The 23,895-nt window shown below is 55.3% G+C and overlaps 1 protein-coding gene across 1 annotated transcript in view; it reads left to right on the top strand.

Annotated features, from left to right (window-relative positions):
* Positions 1–9,906: 9,906 nt before the first annotated feature.
* CDK18 (cyclin dependent kinase 18) overlaps positions 9,907–23,895 on the top strand; it is a 49,055-nt gene continuing 35,066 nt past the window's right edge. The window contains exon 1 of the mRNA XM_019546557.1: positions 9,907–10,150. The gene's annotated coding sequence lies outside the window, so the exon portion shown is untranslated. The remainder of the gene's footprint in view (positions 10,151–23,895) is intronic.

Below are 23,895 nucleotides of genomic sequence, written 5' to 3'. Positions count from 1 at the left end.
CATTTTCCCTCTTGCTCTCAGTCCTTCCGTGATGTAGCTTCCTTGGCTTTCATAGCGCTCCTCTTGTTTTAGGAGCTGTGGGAATGCAGGGGGTCTAGCATCTGCAACACAGGGAGTTTCTGGATTTAATGCGTCTGGGTCGAAGCAGTGAGGAGAGCGGGAATCCACGCAGGCCAGTCCTGAAGTCGCCTGCAGCCATGGTGTGGTGGTTCTGGAGCTGCAGAAGATGCCCCTTCCTCAGAAATATTTAATAGCCTGCATCCATTCCCCGCCGTGGACTTGAAGCAGAGCTGGCAGGGACCTTACGGGACGTTTGTACATGTTATCAGGTTTCTCTAGCTAAAGATATTCTCTGATGAGTCTGGGTCCGGTGCTCCAGCTCGTGAAGGCACAGCACAGGGAGCGGGGCGCAGAGGGCACCGGGGTGTCTTGATGCCCCCCTGGATGCACAGGCTGGCTGCGGGTCAGACCTGGCTCTTCTCAGATGGGGCAGTTACCCTGGTCCCTTGCTGCTCTGGTGCCAGGCGCGCTCTCCACGGCTGCTGCGTGCCGCTTGAGCAGTGCGCAGGGGCCAGGGCAGGAGGGCAGCACTGACCGGATTCGGCAGGGAGGCACTCTGTGCCCAAGTCAGCGTCCTGGAGTATAACCTCATGTCTCAACGCTCGTGGCAGTGGTTCAAAATTGTTGGCCTTGGCGAAACAGAGCATCTGCACCCCCTGCGTTTGCTTTTTCATAAACCAGGTTTTCGGGTTGTTTTATACACCTCGCTGGACAAGCATGTGTGCAAAGAAGGGGGCTGGAGATTCGCTCCACGTGCTCCTGCCCTGCCTCCTGCACGTTGCCTACCGTCCCGAGTGCCTAGCAGTAACGATGGAGCCTTTTCATCCCGAGATCTCCGAGATGCCTTCTCCTTTTTTAACAGAGGGGGAAAGCATGGCAGAGGAAAACAGAGCTGGCTGAGGTCTCGGGGTTCCTGCCCTCTGGTTAGCCTGCTAGGTCACAGCTGCCCCCTCCCAAAAGAAGCTGGCATCTGTTGGAGCTGGGGTTGAATCCTCAGCCTTTATCTTCCAGCAGGCAGGGGGAGAGAAGGGTGCCTGCTGTCTGGCAGGGAAAAAGCTTTCAGCCTGTGTTTATAGACAGCGCGCAGGGTGTGGGGAATAGCAGGCTCAAATACCATTAGAGCCTTTCATGCCAGGGGAATTACGGCACTAATGAAATCAGAGGTGTGCTCAGCGAGGAGCAGAATCGCGGCATGGATTTACCTGCCGGGACCTGCACGCAGCTTTACAAACCCAGGCAAGAGGTCTGGCCGGGGCAGGACTAGTGCCATCCTCCCCGGGCAGCGGGCCGAGGCACCTCTCTGCTGTCCGCTCAAGCAGCTTCTGCGGCCCCCTCCCAAAATCCAAGTCAGCGCAGGGAGGACAACAGGTTTCCATTTCTCTCCCCAGACTCCCTGCCCCGCACAAGGGACATGGCAGCTGAGCTGCGGGCTCCCCCGCTCCCCGCCCGGGCAAGAGGCTGAATTCCCTGCGGAGTAAGCTTTTCCTGCAACACAACAGGGGCATCTGTGCCACGAGCCACAGGGACAGGACGTGGAGCCGGCATCAGGGGTACACGTGGGTCTGGTCTCATTTGAGGCTTGCCCAGCCTTTCCACCCTGCCTGTGTCACCCCTGCTGCATGCTCTCCTCTCCTAAATCCATCTGAGAGACCCCACTCTTCCTTACAAGAAAAGAAGTCTAGAAAGTCCCTGGTGTTTTTCCCCTTTGGCCTCTCCTGGGGCTGTGAGCAATCTGGGGCAGAGACTGCCCCCTCTCGTCATCCAAAAAGCACCGAGTGTGCCATGGGGGCTCAGGCAGACTCACAAGGTAGCGGTAGGGGAGGGGAGGGTCTGCCCTGCTGTTCCTGCCGCTGGGTGCCTCGCTTGTAAGCATGGCTCCCCGCAGGCAGACACCCAGGTAGCGCCTTAACTGCAGGGTTTCGCTAGCTCCCAGCGCCCGCGCCTGCGTGCTCGGCCTCAAGGTCCTCATTCAGCTCCAGCAGGAGGGAGGTTTGCTCGGGGCACGGAGCTCGCCTGGTGGAAAAGGGGAAGCTTGTCATGGAGTCGGCAGGAGCCAGAGATGGATTGTGCCGACAGAGAACAATTTATCTCATGCTGGAGCTTGACTCGCACGCTGTTGTAAAGGACAAGGTCCACGGGTGGGAACAAGCTCCTTCCGCTGCGGAGTTTGGCCGCTTCTCAGTGCAGAAAGCGAGCGGGAGACCTGCAGGTCTCTGCATTTGCACGTAGGTTGCTCCTGTCACCTCCGGCGTTCCCAACACGAGTGCGGGGACGTGCTCTGCTCTGAATGAATAACCGCAGTCTGCTTGTCTTTCGTGGGTTCCTCTGCAGGGAGCATGAAGTCTCATGACACCCTTGTGAGCTGGGTGACAAATGCTCCCCTTGCCCTGCAGAGGAAGCTGGGACACGGGGCACTTGCCGGCTCGGTTTCCAGACGGTGAGCGGTTGAAATGAGTAGTGGGCTCTTGGCAGCGCTGAAGGACACGCTGCAAGCAACTAGCTCGAGACTGTGCAGCCAGTTAATGGCAGAGATGAAGACAGAAAGCAGAAGTCCTGGCTCCTCCACTTTAGGAATGAATGCCCAAAATTGCAGAAAGGGCCTTGGCTTATGGGGGCCTAGCCTTTGGTGTCCAGCCGGAGACATCCACAGGCCCAGGTTTCAGAGGCACTGAGTACCTGAACGTTGTGAGTGCAAAGACACCAAACATTTCCAGCCTGAGCGTGGCTGGTCGGTGGACGGGATTGGCCTCAAGCTGCCCCCTGCACAGGGCTGCATTTCACTTCCCATCCTTGGCTCCTCTGCCAAGGTGGCCAGCCCAGAGGGCCACTTGTGAAAGAAGTATTTCTGCTGTCAGCCCCTGTCCCTGGAGAAGTGGGCCGAGACCTCCCACAAACTCACCTTGTGCAGAGCCGCAAGCAGCTATGGCAAGGGAGCAATCTGCAATCTGCTTGGAGTCCCGGCTCGTGCAGCGTGCCGTGGAGCAGAATTGAGATACGGGTGATATCTTGGGGTGATCCCAGTTAAGCTGACAATGAGGTGCTTTGCTGTACCCCCTCATTCACTGCCCTGTCGCTGGGAGAACTGGTCAGAGCTCAGTGACCCACTATGGGTTGCCCCCCAGACATGCCCTTTGCAATCCTCCCCAGCTCTTCTACCCTGCACGTCACCCACCCTCGTATCGAGCTAGGATATGCAGCAGAGTAATGGAGATCCCTTGAGCCAGCAACCATTTGTGAGCTCCATCTGTGGCCAAGCAGTTCCCCATTTGTGGCTCTGGACAGTTAATTCCCACCGGATACGCCGATCGAGTGACCGTCTGTCAGGGCCATGGGTAGCAGACCGGCCGTAGAGTCTCTCCAGTTTTTTTTCTCCATTTATTTTGATGCCTGCTTGGGAACTTCTTTGCAACGCTGACATCCAGATCCTGCAGTCCCAGAAACTTGTGGCCTTTGAGCCTGGCAGGGGAAAGCCGTTTGGGATTACAGCGCCCACCGTCTCCCTTCTCACGCATGGCACGCTGGCGCCGAGGAAGATGACACGACCATTATCTGTGCCTCTGCTCTGTAGAAAGGCTCAACCTCACCCTCGCAACGCATCGCCTCTGTACTACTTCTGCAGCCTGGACGAGCAAATTCTGAGTGCCTGCCATGTCTGTCTAAGGAAGACCAGCCTCCAAGCTGCACGACAGGTAGGAGGACGTCACTGCGAGCACAGCCAAGAGTTATACATTGCAAACCACGGGCCACTCGCTCTTGGGCAATTTTCCCGTGGCTGTACAGGGAACATATTCACCTCAAAAGCTCGCTGGGGAGGAGCAGAGTGGCTATTGATCCCCCTCTCATCAATCTTTGTCCACCAAGCTGCATCTCAGACTTTGGCTTTGCAGTGTCCAAAGGACTTTTTAATGGACTTACATGAAAAGCTCCAAAGAAATACTTCTGGCATAATTTTTATCCCTTCATAATTTGGCTGCTTCCAGTTGCTAAGTGCATGATTCCCCGGCTCCCATTGGTGGGACGGTTGTTATGGTGATGCTACGTGGACAAAATTAAGACTAGTTGCTGCTAGGGTTGCTGTTTTCCCATTGGTCCGCTGGTTGCTATGGTCAGCTGTTTTGGCCGGCTGTACTTTTACGGGTGGTATTTTTATTTCCCAGGAGCTGGGCAGTGCAGGGTCCCGGGCAGTGAGTTGTGTTGACTTTGCCCGTCTCCGGTGGAAATGCGTTTACAATGACTCATTCCTATATGGGATGATCTTGTGGCTAGAGCACTGGTCTGGGGCTCAGGAAATCTGGGTTCAGTTTTAGACACCTTTAAGCAGGGCATTTATCGATAGGAACAGGCGCTATTCAGCGTGAACAAGAGTATCAGGATTTGGCCCCTCTTTTCATATGCCTCAGTCCCCTCATCTGTAAAATGGGGATAACACGGCTCTCTCTGTTTCGTCTAGCAAGATGGTAAGGTCTTTGGGGTGGGGACTGTCATTCCCTTTGGGTACAGGCAGCACCCAACTCAGTAGGGCTCTGACATTTGCCAGGGCTTCTGGGCCCCACAGTGACCAGGCGGGCACGGAGCTGCCTGAGCAGCTGCACCAGGGAAGTGGCAATTTCTAGACTGGAAAAGGAAGTCAGAGCTGCTTGAATTATCAGTCGCCCAAGGTCAAAGATCCCCTGGCAACCTCCCTTGCATTAGCAGAGCGGCAATCTGGGTTGGAGCTTGAATAGAGAGCCTGGGAGCAGAGACTACTCCGAGTGCGGAAAGCGGGCTGCGATGACACCTACCGCAATAATCACCCGTTTAGATTACTCAGCGAGCTGCAAACCCTTCTCAGCAAGTGCAGGGTGGGAAAAGCCATCGTAAGAGAACAGCAACTCGACATGGGAAAAATCTCTGAGCGCCATACAAGATGTGGCGAAGCCTCCCAGGGCCTCCAGGAATGTCTGTCATCTGGGGAAACTGAGGCAGGGGAGGTGGGCACAGTTTGGAAAGGAGCAGAATACAACCTCCCTGTCTGCACAGCTCTTCCAGGAAGGGCAGCAACACAAATCTGGCTGCCTCAGACCCGACTTTTGCAACAGAGGGTATGGATTCGGGATGCGCCAGGTGAAGCAGGGTGGGCCTGATTTCCCTTAGGTGCTGGGGACCCCCAGCTGCAGCTGAAGGCAGGAGGTTTGGCAGCTGCCCAGCCCCTAGGAAACCCGTGCGCAGCACATCTGAAAACACGCACCCTGACTGCACATTTCTCAGGGTGAGCTGCCGGTACTTCTTCTGAAGGTCAGACCAGATGCTTCCGTGATTGCTTCAGTCAGGTGTTTGCCTATTGGCAATGGTTTCCATGCTCGTATACGAGAGAGTATCCTTACACGGGCCGCAGGGAGATGGGACGTGGTTTATTGCCCTGTGTCGGTGCTTGCATTGCTTTCAAATCCCAGGGCAGCGGGGAAGCGAAGTGCTCCTGAGGAGCGGGGTTCGACCAGCTCTTCCCAGAGAGCCTGAGCAAAGTGTGAGCGTGAGCCAGCTGGTTTAGCAGAGGAGCAAAGATGCACATGATCCTCTCTAAGCGCTTGGGCAGGGATCCTCCAGGATCTGCCCAGATGTGACTGCTTGGAGATGGAGCAAAGTGCACGGGACGGCAGACAGCAGAGAGGCGATCTCTGCCTGTGAACAGGTTGCCATAGGCTAAAGCACGGCGGCCGCTCTGTTGTAATCGCCTGGGGGGTAGGCTACAGCCATGCCAGGCAGCTTTCCCGCTTTTGCTGCAAGACAGGGTCCCTCACACGTCCTCCTGGGTAGGACTACGCACATGGGAGGCTACGGCGCGGCAGCGGATGTGTGGCGGGTTCACGCCCGAGCTCCCTGCACGGTACCGTGCTCCCTTCCCCTTCTTTCCTGGAGGACGGATTAGTCGAGTACATCCATACTGCCGGAGGCAAGTCTGCAATACAGTGTCAGATGTGCCACATTGTGAAGGCCGTGCCTATAGCCAATGTCTGTGCCTGCAATAAATGGCTCTGCAATGAGCCGGCATCTGTTTCTAGCTCTAGCACGCCAGCCCTCATCCCAGCAAGGGGAGGTGGGCACTGGTGTCTGCAGTGGAGCGCTGCCCCAGGCGTTGCAGTGGGGCTGCCCCGTTTCCTGGGCACCCTCTTTGAGCCGCAGGGTGCCGATGTGCCGATTGCAGGAAAACGCTGTGGATAAGAGCGGCTCTGGTGAATCCCTAGTGCCTGTGATTAAAATGCTGCTCAGAGCTCAGCAGTCGCTCCTGCAGCTCCCAGAAAATGCTCCAGCCTGCCTCCTCTGCAGCCCACGACTAGCATCCCCGGCCTGAAGCCTGCCAGCAGGGCATGGGATTGCTCGAGCAGGGGCCCCGTGTTAGGAGCGGGACAGTTAGCAGGTGCTTTGGTAGGATGGCGAATGATGGCCTTTCCAGGGAGGGGGTTGGGGAGAGAGGTGCCCCAGCTCCCATGGGAATGGCTCTGCTACTGTAGCGGGTCCAGCTGCAGCCAGATTGGCGCCTGGGTTTGCCCCCCAGGAGCTGTGCTGGTAACTTGACAGCAGGTCTGTGGCTGCAGCTAGCGGAGGAGCTCGTGGCCGCCGTGGGCCTGGCTGCTCTGTGCCTCAGGGTACCGGGATGGAGCAAGGCCTCCCCCACGGAGGAGCAGAGCTCACGGTCACTGGCTTCTGCAAAGTGTCACGCCATCTGAACCTGACCTGTTTTCGCCAAACCTCCCTCCCTGCGGCAGGCGTGGGTCCAGCAACATCTCCCCGCGAAACGCGAGGCCCGCACTCGTGATTCTGCAGCCCTTCTTGGTGCGCGCCGGTGGGAGGGTGCAGAAAACACCGACTCAGAAACCAGCATGCCTGCGTTTCACTCAGCCATTACCCTGGCTTCTCTGAAACATGCCTTCCGGGCACAACCTCAGCAATGCACCGCTCCCTCTCGCGGGGGCCTCTGCTGATACGTGCCAGATTTAGGACCAGTAACCGTCCGACCTTGCTGCCCTCCACAGACCGAGGGGCGGTTTCCTGTGGGAAGCTGCTGGTGACGGGGGTCCAGCCTCCGTCCATGGCTTGGCATCTGGTGCCGTGTTCCTGACCCGCATCCTGATGAACATCTCACTTTTGGAGGAATCTGGCTGCTCTCCCAGGGTGTCTGAACAGCCAGCTAGCTCTAGGAATCTCTCCTCTCCCTGGCATGCCAGCAAGCTCCCTTGTATTTTCCTTGTGTTCCTTGTTTTCTTTGAGTATGAGAAATGCTGTGGCCCAGTAGGCAGCTGGGGGGGTGCAGCTCCTTGGCTTCTGTCTGTGCCACTAATTGGCTGTAGGCTTCTTTCCTCTTGCACCGAGCTCCGGCTCTTCCTCCCAAGCCGATTGCTTCTCTTGGCGATTTCTCTGTCTGGCCTCAGCTATGGGCTCACTCCCCCCATTAGGTATGGCTTCCCTGCCGCCGCGCTTTGCTTTCTGGTTCTAAATGAACGCAAGGTGCCAAGTTAACAGTGCTGGAGAGAGCTTTGGCTATAACTGCAGCTACTCTAATAGGAGCCAACGCTACTGTGGGAAGATCAAAGCTCCATTTTGCACTTAGACTGAGCTCCAAAGAGTTTGCAGTCCCCGGTGGACAAAGAGACAGCATGTGGGCTGTTATCCCCATTTTGCAGGTCAGGGTGCTGAGGCACGCAGAGGCTAAGGGACACACCCACGGTCGTGCCGATCAGGAAGCTGTCCCATGTCCCAGTCCCCCAGCCTTCTCTTCAAAGCCATCTGTCCTCCCTGGCCAGCAGAAAGCCCTCTGCAGTGCGCCCCAAACCTGAGCAGCAATGGGAGCTGTTGGGATGCTGGGGGCAGGGGGGGAGTCCGGCCTCCCAAGTCCATGCAGTCCTGGGGGTGTCTGCTGAGATGTGCAACGAGTTGTGGCTGGAGACCCCTGCAGAGGAGGAGAGAGCTGGAACGGGACGTGCCTGGATGCTCCCCGCTGCCCTGGTGCTGGGCTCGGGATGCTGAATCCTTCGCACACCCCAAGCCCCACCCAGCACCTACCCACCTTGTTGGGCCATTTGAGCAGAGGTGTTCAGGTGACCCAGCAACATCGGGTTGAAAAGGTTTGGCTGGACTCCTCTCTCCCCGTTGCTCAGGTCTGTAGGCTGTTGCAACGCTGTCCCCTCGCTCGCCTCCCAGGCCTCCAGCAGTGGGGCTGTCTCCATTGTGAGAAAGCAAGAAAAGGGGTGCATCCCCTTGGACTTGGGGGTCACCATCCTATCTGCCTCTCCTCCCTTCCCCTCGCTCCTGCGCTCTCCTGCTATGCTGGCCAGTGTCTCCGGTGTCGTACCATGCCCTGCAGAGGTCTGCTGTCAGCATCTCTTTCTCTCTCACTCCTGGCCCCAACCACATAATTATTTTTGAATCCTTTTGCACAGCCCTGAAATTTTAACCTGAGATTACATTAATTACCGAAATTCTGGTGACAGCCAAGATGGGTTGGGGGGTGGGGGGATCCACATAGCAGGGTTTATAAGAAATGAATTAGTTGCCGACAGATGAGGTTGGCACCCCCTCGATGCCTGATATTTTCCATGGTTGTCTATTTTTGGAAGGCTGCCTGTGTTAGGCTAAATATAATAGCGTAAATAGTGGGGAAGATAAAGATGACTCGATGCGCGTACCGCAGCGGAGATGCATTAGGCAGAGATTTCCTTCCACAAGATGCAGGCAAACCCAGTCCAAAGCCAGGAGTGTTGAGGGGAGAGGTAGGTTGGTTTGACGGAGCCGTCGAGTTTGCATGCGCTGAGACAGCTTCATCCCACCAGGCCCCAGTGAAGGTGCCAGGGGAGGGGAGATGGGCGAAGGAAGCTACGGGCTGAGGTCCCAAGGGTCCGTTTTTCTCCCTCTGCGGGTAAGAGCAGCCTCAGGGGCTGGCTGCATTTGCATGCAGCTGCTGAAAGCCCCTGCAAGGCCCTGCCGGCCGGTGGAAAGAGCCAGGGTGTGGATGGGCTTCCTTCCCCCCGGGGTAACACCTCTGGGGTGCCTCCTTGCCGGGGGCTCCAAAGCGCTCTTGAGGTCCCTGCTAGCAGTGCAACCCCTGGGGCACGCAGGCTGCACTCAGCACCCGCTCTCTGGGGAGGGGAGCTCAGGACCCAGCACCGGATCTGAATCAGACCCACCGCTGACTCCCTTTTCCTCTGCTTGCCTGCACCCCTGAACTGGTATGGCTGCGGACCAGGTGCGCCAGGGGTGTAAATCAGCACCACCCCCTTGCACGTTCCTTTCGACCACCAGCTGGAGTCCCAGCCCTCTGGCAGCTCCAGAGTTCGCCTTTTCCCACTGGCTGCTCTTTTTACTGTGGGCCAAACTGGACCCCAGAGCCAGAGCCTGGGCGGAGCGGAGCGGTAGGGAGTCCCTGCCCGGGTTCGGCTGCTTGGATCTGCCTGGCACGCTACCGTTATGTGCACCGTGTTGTACGGCTACCGTAAGGTGGGTTTGCGCAGGTGTGTGCGCGCGCCAGCATGCGTGTGGACGGGTATGTATGTGAGCGTGTGCATGCATGTGTGCACGTGTGTGTGTGCGCGCGCGTGTATAGACACGCATGTGTGCGTGCGTGTGCTTTCCCAGCTCTGGTGGCAGGCGAGATGAGAGCCCAGGCTTGTTCCAAGCGAGCAGGAGGGCGTGCGGCTCCGGCCACCCTGAAACGCAGCCGGTGCCATCCCTGCGCGGCTGGGACAGGCGTGGGAAGGCGGCAGGGCCCAGCAGGGCTTGCCCGAACCCCTGGATTGGCAGATGCCCGGCAGGGATGTCAGCTGCGGGGAGGGGCCAGTGTCACACATGAAATACTCCAGCCCTACCAGGAGGATTTCTCTCTCTCCCTCTCTCCTCCCTGTGCTCAGCGCCTCCTGGCTCAGGTTGCTGCAGAAAGAGCCTTTCCTTACCTTTCCTGGGATCGGACTTCCGAGGCCCAGCGAGCGCGGGGGGCGAGAGCAGAGCCGGAGACCCCGGGGAGCGAAGGTGGCCTCAGTGGGGAGAGAAGGAACAAAAAGGAAAGACGAAAGAAAGAAAGAAAAAAGAGTGCGTGAGCGAGAGCGTCTCCTTCCCCGGCCGTGTGAGTACAGCTGCCTCTCCCAGCATTTCAGCAACATGGCAATGTAAACAGAGCAAAGGGCTGGCAGGCTGGGGTTGACTTGAAAGAAGCAGTTCCCCTTTCTTTTTCCCCGTCTCGTGCTTCCCTGCAGAGCTTCCTGGTTCCCCGGGGGCTCGGTGCCTGTTCTGGTGCCGGGGGGCTGGGCAGGGGGAGAGTTAGGGCTGAGGGGAAACTGAGGCAAGGCAGCTGGTGTCAAGCGGAACGGGGCCATTTTCCGGTCTCCTTCTCCGAGGGTGGCGTTGCCCTGTGCGTCGGGGCCGGGGTCTCCCCCTTCTCCCAAACCTCAGGGAGTTTGCTATCCAGGCATCGGCCCATCTCAGGCGGGGGCCTGTGTGCGAGGAGGAGCGGAGAAAGCCGGGCAAAACTTTTCACGGCTGCACTTGGGGGGAGGAGGCAGTTGTCCACCGGTTTGCCGTGTCTGGCCTCTGTTCACGTGCTCCTCGCGGGGTGGGAGCGCCGTGTCCCATCGCACTTCCTGTGGCTGTCGGGGTCCTGTGCCTCGCTCGGGCTCTCGCACGTTCCCAAGTACGTGGGCAAACTGCCCCCAGAGTCAAGTCAACCCCCTCGTCCTCTCCTTCATCGCCGGCGGGATAGGGAATGGGTCTGATACAGCTGATCGGCAGCCAAAACCCTCGCCAGGTCAGGACAAGGCTGTGCCAGAGAGGCTCTTTTCTGGATGAAAACAAGCCGGAATGAGCCCTGCAGGCTGCTGGGTTCAGTGGCGGCATCGGCGCTGAAAGGGAAGAAGTAGCAGCCTCCAGCGTGAGGCTGCCAGCATAGGGACGGCTCCACTTTGCATCCACCAAATCACTGCTGCAGCGTGCGTGAGGTAGGGGAGCAGGGGGCTTGCTTGCCCAGGTGGCAGGGAGCGGGCTAGTGGAAAGGCCGTGGCCTCCGTTCAAAGCAAGGAGCGGTGCACAGGGGGAACAACTGATTTCCATCCGGGGATGGAAATGCCGAGCATTTGGGGGAGGGGGGGCACAGGGTTTGGAGCAAATGGAGAAACCAACCCACTGGAAGAGCCTGAGGTTGCCAGGTGCGGCTGTGCTCTGGATGAACAGTGTCGTTCCCTGACTGTGGGAAACCGAGGCACGCCGAGAGGTCCTTCTGCTCCAGGCCCTTGGCGACAGCATCACAGGCACTCTGTAGCCTTCAGACCCATAGGGCCTTGAAATGCTGCCTGGTCTCTCTGCCTGAGGAGCTCCCTATATGGAGGCTCACAGCCCTACAGCAGGAGATAGCAGGGTGGAATCAGACCTCAGGAATTTTCCTAGGAGGAAGTCAGTAAGGCAATGGCACAGAGGGCTGGAAAGTCCCCTCGTGCCCAGGGAAGGGAAGGTCTGATGGTGGCTGAAGGGCAGGCCTCAGAAGATGCAGGGTCTACCCCTGCCTCTGCTACAGGCTCCCAGCATGGCCTTGGGTGAATCACTTAACCTCTGTGCTTCAGGCTGTCTATCAGTGAGATCCTGGTAACACTGGACCTGGCCTTGTGCCGCAAGGCTTGCTTATTGAGAGCGGTGGAGCAGTGGGCGGCCGGCTTGCAAGGCTCCAGGGCATCGTGGCGTTGTTTTCAGTGCTGTGAAGGCCACTCTCAGCTAAACAACTGTGTCTTGCCAGTCCTTTGCATGGATGCCTAAGGCAGGCTTCACTGGCTTGTGCGTGTCCAGGGCCGTGGTTACTGGGTTGCATATGCACGTATTATAGGTGGTGATGACACACGGCCATGCACCCTGCTGGGCAGTATATCGTTTCTGAGTTGGTTGTTTTAAACCATCAGCTAATGCGTTGCAAATCCACGGTGTAACTTTTATTATAGTTAGACTCGAGCTGAGATGGGGTTTTCAGGTGGGACCTATTCTGAATTCATGGCCCCCATGCTGGCCTTCCACGGACAGAGAATACTTTATCTTTCGTTACCCACCCTGAAATACTCCTCTGGCTTCATTGCAAACCCAAGATGCTCCAGCAAGCTGGGTGCGTCTGGCTGGGGTCTTGCCCAAAGCACAGTTGGAGTTCCCTTGGTGCTTTCTATTCAGTAGTAACCCCGGAAAAGGGGAAACAGAGCAGAGAGAGGAACTAACTCACTCCAGATCACGCAACTAGGATGGGAACCTAAGGATCCTGACTCCCAGCGCTGTGTTCATTTTGCCTGGGCGTACAGAGCTCAGACAAGGATCTTTGAAGCGAGTTTCCTTTTGAGTTGCTGGTGGATTGAACCCAAAAAGAATTGGCCCCAACTGGCTGACATTGCTTTGACCTGCTTTGGGGCAGCTGTTAAGGACCCAACTTTAAAGAGGTCACTTGGCTGCTTTCAGCAAATGGAGTCCGTGTGGGGGATCTGCCTGTTGAATTGGCTTTCTTATCCCTTTCCAAACAAACTTGCTGCTGCTGTCTGGAGCCAGGAACAGAAAACCAAACACGACCTGTTGGTCACTGTGTCTGTGCAGAGGCCCACACTGCAATCCTGCAGGCAGTTCACTCTGCAGAGAAGATCTGTGATCAGAGGCAGTATCCTGCTTGCTTGCTTTCCATTGCTATCCAAGGTGCATGTTAAGGCAGCTTTTCCTCTGCAGCTAAAGTTGCTCTTCTCTTGCCTGGTCGCTCGGCCATCCAGCATCCCTGCCTCTGCTGCTGGGCAGCCAGTCCCCCTGCAACCGAAATTATTTTCAGAGCACAGAGAAAAGTGACTGAGGGTCCAGAGACAGGAGGCATGGGGCTGACGCCTGAGTGCTGCAGCCTCCGCTCGCTCACGGTCTCTCCCCGGCTTTCTTGTGGTGCGGCCTTGTCACGCCGTCGGCCACAGCCTGAGATCAGCATTCTGCTTCCTGGATTTCCTGGCTATTTTTAGGGAGCAGCTCAGAGCCAGATATCCAGGCAGCTGCCACAATTGGGGCTGACTTCCCGACACACCAAGCGCTCATCATTCCCGCTGGGATACTTGTATAGTCAGGTTCTCCGAGGAGCTGAGCTCTCCTAAGAGTCTGGCTATTTATTTAGGGGCCTGAATAACAGCTGAGGTCTGGTGACATCCCGGCTGGTGTGCACGGTACACGGCTTCCAAGCGCAGCTAGCGTTTGGTGGGACGTGAGTCTGAATGAGGAAGGATGGTCCAGCGGCCCGGGCACCAGCTTTGCCCTGGAGCAAGTTGCATTCAGACTTCCCGTGTGACCGCAGATTGCAGGTCCCCGTCTGTGTAATGGGGATAATAGCTCTGTCCTACCTCACCGGAGCACTGGGGCTAGGGACAGAAGTTACACGTGAATCGGTTTAAGTGATCAGAAACTAGTTTAAACCTGTAACAGAACACAAGTTCAGTGCACGTCAACCGGTTTTAAAATGGCTGAAACTGGTTTAAGATAAACCTGGTTGAATGTAGTATCAGACTTCATTGATTTGGGTCAAACCAGTTTATGAAACCTCTGCCCCAGACCTGGGAGGATGCTTGGATGTTTTGGACTGGGGGAAGCAGAGAGGGGCACTGTCCACCTCTAGTTTTCCCTTGGTCTTCCCCTCCCCTCCACTCTTCTGGCAGATCCGGCCCCTTTAAACCAGCTCAAGTTGAGACATTCAGTGTCACGAGACGTGGATAGCGCGCTGCATGTTCACATCTCTTAGGTCACCCATCCTGAGGGGCACAGAGTGGTGCTGGGAGGGATTTAAAGACCATGGTGCCGGCAAACAAGACACCCACTGGTTTCTCCTAAATCTGTCATGCCGCTCTTTACCTGCTGCTACCAGTGCCATGTTTGCGTGCCGGTTTTATTTCTTCACTTCCCCATCTCACCAGCCTGTGCTGAACCTAGGGAGGAGGGGGGCTGTGAACATTGTATTTTTTTAATCAGGTAAAAGAAGGGATAATTAGGATACAAAATACTGCGGCAGCCATCTGTCTTCCCCAGTCTGCATCTTGCGAAGGCTGCTAATAGCCTGCCCAGAGCTGGTTGTGCTAGGGGACTACCTGCTTTCAGACAGACCCAGGGATGAGCCTTCTTATATGGGGAAAGAGAAAACAAGCTGAAAGAGAGAGGGCGCGTGTAGCACCTAAAGGCATAAGGAGATGCACTGTAGAAAAGCCCTTCAGACAAGGTTGATTAGACAGGTGAGACTAGCTAAAAGGGTGAGCAAGGAGGAAGGATCAATATTGCCGTCACGCTCCGAATGCCAACAGCAAATGTTAGTACTGCATGACTGAAATGGCTTAAGGAGCAGCATTACTGCTGGAGACCGAGGTTATCAGCATTAAAGGTACAGGCCAGTAAGATCTGCCCGGCTTTTCCAGCTGCTAGGGAATGCCCCACGACCCTGCCCTGCCATTCTTTGCTAATCCAAGGATGTTAGAGAAGAAGACGAGCGAGGGGAGCTAGGAAGGCTAGGGTCTCGCCTACAGGAGTGCAAGCGCTTTGGATCAGGAGCTGTCTCCCCGGCGGCTATGTGCAGCATCTCACATGACAGGGCCTTGATCGTGGTCAGACTTTACCACAGCAGAAATAATCGCTTGGAAAAGTCGCTCATCCCCTATGCAGTGTTGTCAGTGCCTGGCGTCAGCCAACTCTGCCCAGCCTTTCCAGAGCACACGGTGGTAGGACTAGAGTGGCGTTGTCACTGCAGGGCAAGGGGGAGGGGTGTGGAGCTGGTGTATGCCAAATATAAGAACAGGGCCTGGCTAATGAAGACACTTAATTACTACTGAGCATTGAGTGAGTTCGATCTAATTATGTCTCGGATCGGATGCAAGCAGCGAAGCTTCGCTGCATGCCTCAACAAGGTGGTAACATGCCTATTTTACAGACGGGGAAACTGAGGCACAGGGAGGATGGATGGATTGCGGACGGTCCCACTGGCAGCATTAGGCCTAGTCGGAGCTCTGGCTCCTAGCCCCCTGTGTGACACCCGTCGGGTCATTTTTTCCAGGATATCTTTGGCTGGGGAGTAGGGTTCCCCCGGAGGGTGGCAAAAAGCCCCGCAGGTCAGCGTTTTCAGGTGGTGTCCGAGGGCGGGTGGGTCCGTTGATGGGGACGGGTTGAGGTCAGACAAAGCACTGGCGATGTTCAGCATGAGGTGAGCTCCCGTTCCAGATCCCTTCCTGCGCTCCTTCAGCCATCGCTGGCTCCAGAGTCAGGCCTCCTATTTAAAGGCGCGAACCTGAATTTAAATCGGCTGAGGGTCGAGAGGGCCGCTTCAGTGCGCCGAACATCCGGGAGGAAAAGAAGCCATTCCTGCAAGATCAGGCCTCTGGCACAGGCCACAACCTGTTCTGGTACCGTCGCTGTGGTCCCTGGACGCCTTTCAGAGATGCAAGGAAGCGCCACGGCTAGCAGCTGCCGGGCGCAGGTCTCTGTGTCTCCCTTTCATCTTCCCTGGCGAGGAAGCCATCTGAAAACTGTAATGCTGTATGACACAGGTGTAACGCCAGGGCGCTTTGTTACTGAAGGCAGTGATTGTCTCTGGTGTCCTGGGGAGCTGCGAGGTTAGCGTTTTGGACAGGTCACGTAGGCCCACCTGGTTTCCTTCGGAAGGAAAGGTGGAGGCTGCAGCGAATGGCAGTGCCCATTTGAGACCCGTAGCCTGCAGGTTGCTGTCTGGCACTAGCTGTCCTGAATTTGCACCGCTGGCCGGCTGGAGGGCACCCTCGAACTTCACTTGTCATGAGCTGTGCTGGTGGAGGCCGTAGCAGCCACGGGAAGGGGTCGTTATCTTGCACGGGAGCGGAGGGGTGAGTGGGTTTGAGCTCAGGCTCTTGGCTCAAGTTCTGGTGCCTTTGTGGGGCTGGATCCCACTGCTCGAGTCCCGATAGTGCTTCTTCCCCCGGCTCCAGCTGGCGTTTGAAATTCCTAGCACCCCCTTCCAGTTTTGGGGACCTGGGAGAGAGCCGGAGGGTGCCGGCAAGCTGGTTCCCTAGTAGCCCTGAGCACTTGCCTCCTCTGGATGACATGCGGTGGAAGTCCTAAATCCAGAACAACATGGAGATTTTGTGGGCTGGTCCCACGTTCTGCAGCCTTAACCCAGATTGAAACACGCACTTCCTGTGCAGAAAATATCCCAAGCATCCCATTTATCACAACCACGTAGTTGTTTTGAGTTCAATAACTAACTGAATGATATCTATTCAAAGTGCTGGCACCCCTAATGTGCCACGAACAGGTGTACCATGATCCACTCTATTATATGTTCCTGATGTTCCACCTGTAACCTCGCTCTGAATCTGGCTTTATGCTTCCTAATATGCTTTGGGATCTTCAGGGGAGGAATAAGCCTGGAAAACTGGAATTGGATTAGCAGCAAGTGGTACAGATCTTTCCTGAACCTGAACCAACCTCTGCTGATCTTCTTTCAGATTTCCTAAGGTATTTAGGTATCTGAAATGCAGATCAGGACCTAGGGGAGCTTCTTAAAGCCCCTAGGTACCTCCAGGGATGTATTTGGTAGCAGTGATGGTCTGAGACAAAAAGAAATGCAAAACTAGAGTTTTAGATGCATTTAAAAATGCAGTTTTAGATGCATTTAAAAATCTAACCCCAAGTGCTTTACTTACAACTACAAGACTGGAGTCTCCTCCCAGAAAGGAAGTGCAACCACCTGCTTGGGGGAAGCCAGATCCACAGACCAGGACAGGTAAGGAAGACAGTTGAGCCAGATCCTCACTGGTGTAAATCAGCAGCGTGCCAATGAAAGCAATAGCTCTCCTGTGACTTAGCTCTTCTGGGGAGGCAGCATGTAACGTCCCTGTTGGAATTGCTCTCTCTTTCCTGACTGAGCAAGTGCTGAAAGCAGGTACAATGGGTCCCATTTCCAGATTAGCAGCCTCATCAGTGGCCTCGCCAGAAGTATAAATAAGTAACGCTGGCACGATTCACTTGAAGGGCAGCAAGATACAGGCAAAAATGATACGCATGGTCTAAAAGCAAGAAGACTGAGATACTACTCAGGGTGGACGCTGACCTAGGGGCCTTGGGATTGGGCCTTAATGAGCGTCAGTAAAACGACCAGGCATCTTTTAGTTCAAGGTACTAGAGAAAGCAAAGAGCTATTATTACTAAAGGGCTCAGCCAGCTAGGCCCACCACGTCCTCCGTCCCTCAGAGGGAACCGGTAATTCAGGTACAGCAGGTTGTTTTCTGGGGAAATGACAGCCCAGCTGGTGACGTTCAAGGCCTCTAGTGCTGCAGAAATCCCCAAGGAACAAGCATCTAAGTGTCAGATTCCTGCTCACCAGCTCCCAGGAGCCGACCGCACCTCGGACCTGGACACAGAGTCTTTTGTCTGCTGCCGTCAGGAAGGCATGGTCAACCCAGCAACTCGCGATTGCTCGTGGGCCCTTTGCAATAACTACCGAATTGCCCAAATGCTGCGGAGGGAAGGAATGTGTCTGCACCTACTACCCACGCCTGCTAAAATATGTGGTCTGGGCTCTCAGCTGCTGTAAACCAGCGTGGCTCCAGTGAAAGCAAAGCGAGGCACCCTGACAGCAGCGGTGGAAGCTATCCTGTCCTATTCTGGTGGTATTAGCAATATAAGAGCAGTATTTAGAAGTCCCAGGCAATGTCAGGCCTTCACTGTGCAACGCAGTTCCCAGCCGACCTCCTGGCTCTTCGCTAGCGGGAGGGCTGGATCCCGGCAGCCCGGCCAGTGCGCGGGGAGGTTGTGCAGGGAGTCAAAACCAGATTTTCTCAGGTGGCTTCGGGGAGAGTCTGATGCACGATACAGATCACTTCCACGGGCAGCGGCAACGCAGAGTTAGAAGAGGCCTAGCAAAAATACACAGTCATCTTGGGAAGGGTCTCCTAATCCTAGTCCTTCATCCGAAGGGGAGAAGGGAGATGCAGGGATTAAAGGGTGAAGGGGCGGATGTCTGAGATCTGAAGGAGCCTGAGCGTCTGGTGCTGAAAATGTCCTGCAAGGCAACGGCAGGCACGGTTCTTTCGGGAGACGGGATATCTTTTATTAAACCAACTGAGTAGATGGAAAAAAGTTCTTTGCAAGCTATCACCCTTCTTCAGGCACAGGGAGTCTCTCTTAACCAAAAGCCCTGCAGGCCAAATGCCTCTGCTCTGCTTGCGGTTGGAGATGTCTGACGGCTCGTGGGTCAGCCCAAGGGACGCTCGAGCCAGACTTTGTCTTACTAGGCTTTAAGACAGGAATTTACTAACACTGTTTGCAGCTTCATCCATCAGGTGAGGGTGGTGTTTAAGGTGGCAAAGTCCCCCAGCTAGGAGTTTGTGGAGGACCGAAGAGCTAACAGCTTTAAGATCCCCCTGGCTAGGACTGTGATGTTTATGTCTTGCCCAAAAGACTGCTTTGAAGGCAGAGATGCCTTCCTTTTCCTGGTCATAGTCCCTCTTACGCAGTAAGCCAAATGCCCTCCAGCCACTTCCACCTTAATATCGCTTCTGTTTCGAGAGTGCCGTCCCCGTTATCAATAAATCTCCAGGCCCCTGGAAAGAACAATGGGCGCGTTTTCCCTGGTAAGATGAGAATTTCTGGTACCGTCAACCTCTCGTATTGTTGTGCCCTTTGGAAAGAGCTGTGACGTTCAGCTGTTTGATTCGCCGTTGATTTGTTCTGCTGGGTTTCTGCGCAATTCTGCCGTGGGACAAGGAGCCAAAGTAGACTGCGAAGAAGCGCCTCTGAAGTCAGGAGCTTGCCCAGAGGAGCCGGGAGAGGGGAATGAATCCCTTTGAGTCATTTAATTCTGGGAAAACACGATGCTGTATCTTGGGAAGAAGGAGTGATTTCCTAAATTAGCAGTAGTGGCATGCCTTCTATTGAAGCACATAATCCCTTCCAATCCCTCCTTATTAGGGATTAATTGTATAACTCACAGCACTATGATAATGGTCTTGCAGGTGGTAATTGCTACGTGCCCGGCTGACCTGACAGCTTTCAAACAAGATGGGAGCACTTCGTCCAGGGCTGCTCTGCTACTGAGTTACTACCTGAATTTGAGCAAATCCCCTGTCTTCTGGACCTCGGGGCAAAATCAGCATAATGCTTGCCTGTCTCGCGGGGATGTTATGAGGCGTGTATGGAAACTGTCCAGGGTCTTTTCAAGTTGCCCTTCTTGGGCTCTGGATATGGAAAGGAGACCCACAAGTGGTCTTTAACCCTCTTGATTTTAGGGCTTGCAGGAATGTCAGCTCTGATCCCCCTGGTTTCCCTGGAGGAACTCTTGTGGCTCTCGGATGTTTATGGCAGCGCTTGTGTGCAGCTTGAAAAGTTGTCAGCCTTTAACAGAGGCATCATCAGTCCAAAGCATTCATTAGCAACTGGGGAAGAATAGAGGTCAAGAAAAATATATGCAGTGTACTCTGAGTGCTTATTCCCAGAACAGAAAAAGGCTGGACATTTATCCAGAGGGTGCGTGTACTGGAACTCAATACGAATAATACTCATTAACAACAGGCACATCCTGGACTCAACTTTTTTCACCCCATTAAGGCTCCTTACCTTGCTTCTCAGAGCATTATTCTTCAAATAGCAGCCTTCAGATTGACAGAGCCTCGGCAGTTCAGGGTTGCCATAGAAGACTCTTGCTCAGCTTCACCAATTAAGTAGTATGAAGTATGGTGATGTTGCAAAAGTAGACAGGGGGGATGAAGAGCTCCCATGCTTTATGTATTTAACTAATATGCAAAGAACCAGGGCTTGTTAAAAAAAAAGGAAAAGCAGGGGGAGACATTTTTTCGGCCACGTGCTTACAACCCGTCTTTGCGCATCACTTCTTAAGAGTGCCCAAGAAATGGTGACCCTTGGCTTACATTCTCCTCCAGTCCATCTCTCTCTATCTCCTGGCATGCTCTGTTATCTTCCCAGTTCCCAAGGCTCACACACAATGCTTCTCACTTGTCAAGGACACCAAGGCTGTGGCTCGCTGTATGCAGGCAGTGTGGTGACCTCTCTGGGAGGCTGCACTAAGTTACGACAAAAGAACTGATAGCTTCAAAAAGGGAGAGGGCCAGGAAGGACAAGGATGCGGGATAGGAGTGAAGTGGGCTGAAGAGGGCTGCAGTGTCACTACAGATGGGCAGTGCATTTTGAACCCTGAACCAGCACCGCTTCTGAAATGGGGCTCCTGTCCAGTTGTGTAGGATCCCGTGTGGGGCACTGCTCCCTCCTCCAGTGGGGATGGGATCTAGTGCAATCACCTCCCCAGCTCAGCATGGGCAGGCCATGTCTCCAGGGGACACAGAAGAGCGGAGCAAGATCCCCTAATGCAGTGTTTCTCAACCTGTGGGTTGCAACCCAAAAGTGAGTTGCAAGAATATATGAAAGGGTAGCAATCCACATTTAAATGTAAATTTAAAATGGATTCGCCTTTGAAGGAGAAAAATATGGGAAACTGGGGCTTTGCTCTTGCAGGCTGGCAGATTTCCAGCCTGCAAGAGGCTGCTTGGGCCCCCCCGTGCCCTACACACCTACCCCTTCCCTACACACTGGGACGCTGGGGTCTAGGGGCAGGGGCAGCGGGTTGGGAGTGAGGGGCACTGGGTTGGGACTGGCCATCGTTGTCTACAAATGGGTCCTGGTCTGAAAAGGGTTGAGAATCACTGCCCTAAGGGATTGTTTCCCCTCCGGACTGGTCCCTCCTCCTTTGGGCAGAGTACTAACAGCAACATCCTAATTTCAGTGGCTGCAACAAGCCAGTAAAAAAAGGCCCCCAGGAACACTCAAGTCCCTGCAAGAAAGCCTTTGAGCTGGGGGGCTGCCCGTGACATCTGCATGTCAGGAGAAGTTGATCTGTGAAGGAGCCGCTTTGCCACAATGGAAGCAAGTAACACATCCCACCCAAGCCCTGCCAGGCCCGCTCGAGCTGTGGAGCTTGAGGGCAAGTATGCACATTTTGAGTTCATCTGAGGAAGCTGTTTATTCTGCAGCCAGCAACATCTTAAGCATCCTGGCATCCAGGTAACGCACCCGAGCTATTGCCAAGCTTCCAGCATCACAACCCGAGTTTTCTCATAACAGGAACCCCGACAGCCATCTCTTGGGCCAGGAGGCTTTCATTTCTCCTGCCCCCAGCCAGCAATAGTCACCACTGCTTTGGCTGCCAGTCAGCGCACGTGCCTCCGGAAGGAGAAAGCAGGGCAAAACCCCTGCCGTAAATTCATTGCAACCTGAGAGCAAAGCTGGAAAGACGCTGGCAGGTGAGGCAGGTTGGATCCCGCTCATATCTAGTCTGTCAGAGGTTGTTTCTGTAGCAACCCGTTTAACGAAGAGCTGCAGATGGGCACAGTAAATATCTGAGGTGCTTTCCAGGGTCTGTGCAGAGCCGCGTCTACACTAGAGGGAAAACAGACGTGTGGCTGAAGCACTAGATGGGTGCACGAGGACACCGATCTGATCTGCCACAACCCTGCTGCGTTCCCGTGGGCAAACCGCTTCGTCTGTCTCTGCACCTCGGGGTGATGCACCTATAAGCGGGAGATGGCATCTAGCGGTCGTGCCTAGGTTGAAGGGTCTTTGAGGCAGGGCTGCATCTTACTCCTTGTACGTACCGTTCCTGTGCTTGCACAGGGCTCCAAACTCTTTTGTCTTCCAACATGCCTGCATTACAAACAGCAAAAGGTGAGAGGGGAGGCAGGAGCTGGCTGGTTCTTATCTCAGCTTGGGGTCGGATCAGATCCACGGACCTCTCTGGTGGCAGGGGAGAGCCCGCCCAACAGCTTCCCTGTTCTGTGGCCCGGCGAGCTCGGGCTGGACGACTGGGATGGGATCGTCTGGCCGTGGGATCTGTGAGCTGCGAGCAGGTTTGCTAGGAATCACGTGGTCCTCTTCCTGCCCCTGCAGCACTACTGCTGTGCACCTGCTGCAAGTCATCGTCTTCTCCATGCACCTCAGATGGCATCCCAGAGCAGGGCCCGGTTTCTGGTTGGGGTCTCTCGGCATCACAGCGACGGTGCAAATCATTGTAAAGCATTCTGAGAGAGGTACGGGCAGTTGGCGTCATGAAAGGTCAAGGTCAAAGAGCAGCCCACACACGACTAGCAGGATCGAGGGATGCTGGCATCATAGCCGATGGCATTCAAGGAATGTGGCCGGCCGCACATCCAGCCACCTTGGGCTCCCCAATCCGAACAATACAGCTGGGTTTCCAGGGCGGCCCCTGGGGAGAGTCCAGAGCCGGGCCCCAGGACCGGAGCAAGATGCCCTCCGGTATTTCTGTGCTTTCACACTTCGTTATCACTTGTCTCTGTGATCCCGGGAGGCTGCTGCATTCCTCCCTGCGTGGCTGTCCGTTGCATTCCCTTCCTAACTAAGCAAAAACCATGCAACACAAGCACGGGCCATCCCAGGCAAGTACGCCACTGGCTTAAGGTTAAATGCCAGCTTAGCTCCATCCTTGGCGAGGCAGCAGAAACGCGGTGTTTGTTCACTCCCTGGTCAGCATGTGACTCCCCCGGAGCTTTAAATAAAAGAGATTTGAATCTCTGCTGCAACGGGGTTTATAGGCCTGATGCTGAACAGTGGGACTGCTGTGCCGGCCCAGGACCTCAGACAGAAACCGCCTCAGTGCTGCCACTGCAAGCCGACCCGCGGGCTGGCTCTTCCGTCCTTGGTTTCTTTCTGGCCGCGGGCAGATCTGGCCGAGCTCTTAGGGGCCTGTTTTTTATAGCCGGATCAGCACGCGGCGGCCTGAGCTGAGGGGATTTGAATCCTGTATGTGTCTGCTCAAGATCTCTCCTGCTCCACCCCCACTTCCCCGGAGCAGTGAAAAAGAGGAGGGCATTTCAGGGCAGCACTGTGAAGTAATTAAGGGCTGAACTGGCGCGGGAGCCTCCCTGGAAGAAGGAATAGCATGGAGGCCCAGGTATTTATGGAGAGTTTGGGGGAGACATCAGCTGGCAAAGGTCCCAGCAGTCGTAAGGAGTAGCGCAGGCAAGAGGAGCTGGCCTTGTGCTTTTCCACTTGGTAGGCAGACAGGGAGAGAGGTGGAGCCTTCCCGTGCTTCAGGGTTTTGGTTTGGGTTGATGAACATTAAGGCTGCCTAAACTGCTGTTTTGCCCATCGCCGGCGCCTCTGGGAGGACGCTGAGGCCCAGGCACCAGGTACCTGAGCCTGAGAAGGAGAAGCAGGCAGCTGCAGCCGGGCATGGACAGGATGAATTTTATGTGCAAAGGACTGGCATCTTGCAAAGGCCTCAGCCTCCTTCCCAGCCATTCGCTGGCATCCAAGGGACTCGCGGGGTCTTAGGAACCTCCGTGCAACACGTGGGTCTTGTTCTTCCCCTGCAGACAGGGAAACTAAGGGGCAGAGGGAGAGGCAATGTGACTTGCCCAAGGTCTTTGGTAAAACAGTGGCAGAGGTCGGTCTAGAAGACAGGCCTCCCGCCCCAACCTCCTGTGCTTTAACAGGACTCTCCTTCCTGCTGGAAGCAGGTTGTGAACTGGAGAGATCCTGGCATGACTGCAGGCTTGGGGACCGTGTTGCCCCTGCCCTGAGGAGCCAGGGCCCCCCTGGGTGTGTCTGGACTGGGCCATCCTGTCAGCGCATCCCGTGGGGAAGGAGCTCACAGCGAGGTCTGGAAGCTGCTTGGCAGGGACAGGGTTTGTCCAGGTGCACTCAGCAGAATTGCTTCTCCGCTGCTTTGCTCTGCACCAGAGCTGGCTGCATTTTAGTGGGGGGGGGAAATAACTTGTGTGCGAGCATCAACCTGCCAGGTCTTCTCCTTCCACTTTGTATCTGTACATGCTCCGGCCAGTAATGATTTTA

This window comes from Crocodylus porosus, unplaced genomic scaffold, assembly GCF_001723895.1.
Source record: "Crocodylus porosus isolate Cpor-Errol unplaced genomic scaffold, CroPor_comp1, whole genome shotgun sequence".
Classification (NCBI taxonomy): domain Eukaryota; kingdom Metazoa; phylum Chordata; order Crocodylia; family Crocodylidae; genus Crocodylus; species Crocodylus porosus.
Note: the sequence above shows the minus strand (reverse complement) of the source record. Positions and strands in the feature narration are given on the sequence as shown.